Source organism: Octopus bimaculoides, chromosome 4 (assembly GCF_001194135.2).
Source record: "Octopus bimaculoides isolate UCB-OBI-ISO-001 chromosome 4, ASM119413v2, whole genome shotgun sequence".
Lineage (NCBI taxonomy): Eukaryota > Metazoa > Mollusca > Cephalopoda > Octopoda > Octopodidae > Octopus > Octopus bimaculoides.
This window is the reverse complement of record NC_068984.1, coordinates 127946252-127947488: the sequence shown is the minus strand read 5'-3', so window position 1 is coordinate 127947488 and position 1237 is coordinate 127946252.

Genomic DNA, 1237 nt, shown 5'->3' with positions numbered 1-1237 from the left:
GTAAATTGCAGTGACACTCAGTAGCATTCCAGGTTCCATACATCCAATTTTGGTCAGCACTTTCTGGGAATGCATACAATGAGCTTCTCTGCCCTAGGAGTACGGAAAACACTCGGCGAGAAATGGAAGAAAATTTGAAGAAAGATGAAAAAACAAAAAATAATAATAATAATAATAATAATAATAATAATAATGAGAATATTGAGAATGGTTTCAAATCTTAGTAGAAGGCAAGTAATTTTGGGAGAGAAGTTAAGTCGATTACATTGACCCCAGTGCTTGACTGATAGTTATTTTGCTGACCCTGAAAGGATGAAAGGTAGAGTCAACCTCATCAGAATTTGAACACAGAATTTATATACAGACGAAATGCCACTAAGCACTTTGTCCAGCATATTAACAATTCTGCCAGCTTCCCACCTTAATAATAATAATCGTCGTCATCATGATTATGATGATGATGACGACTGGTGTTATTATTGTCGTTGTTGTTGTTATTATTATTATTATTATTATTATTATTATTATTATTATTATTATTATTATTCAATAGATACACCCTGCAGCAGAATTTATTATCAATATCTCTGCCTTTCCAATATGGCAGCTTTTGTCTGTGCCTCATCTTTTCTTTTTCTCCCTCTATCTCAATGTCTCTTACTTTCTCCTTTTCTCTTTCTCTTTCCTTTCCCCCCTTTCCCTATAGGTATGCATTTGTGTATACGCACATGTTTCTAAATGCATAAATGTTTGTTGGTGCAAGTGTGTATGTATGTGTATACATGTTCATGTGTGTGAATCTATGTGTGTATGTGTGTGTGTGTGTGTGTGTGGTTAGTTTGTGTATGCCAATGTATATTGTGTTTGGGTACCGAGTTACCTGGCACCTTGCTGTACTCGAGAAGACCCGTACTCCACAGCAGAAATATTAAGACTGGTCCCCCTGGTGGTGAGGATTGACCTACAAGAGTCCTGTGTTGATGTCATATAAAAAGTACTTGTGGCGGTGCCGTGTGAAAGCGCCCATGTGGTTCCATGTAAAAGAGCCCATGTGGAATCACATAAAAGCAAACATGTGGTACCGCGTAAAAGTGCCTGTGGTGCCACATAAAAGCACCCAGCACACTCAGTAAAGTGATTGGCATTAGGAAGGGCATCCAGCTGTAGAAACCATGCCAAAACAGACTGGAGTTTGGTGCATCTTCCTAGCTTGCCAGCTCTGGTCAAACCATCCAAC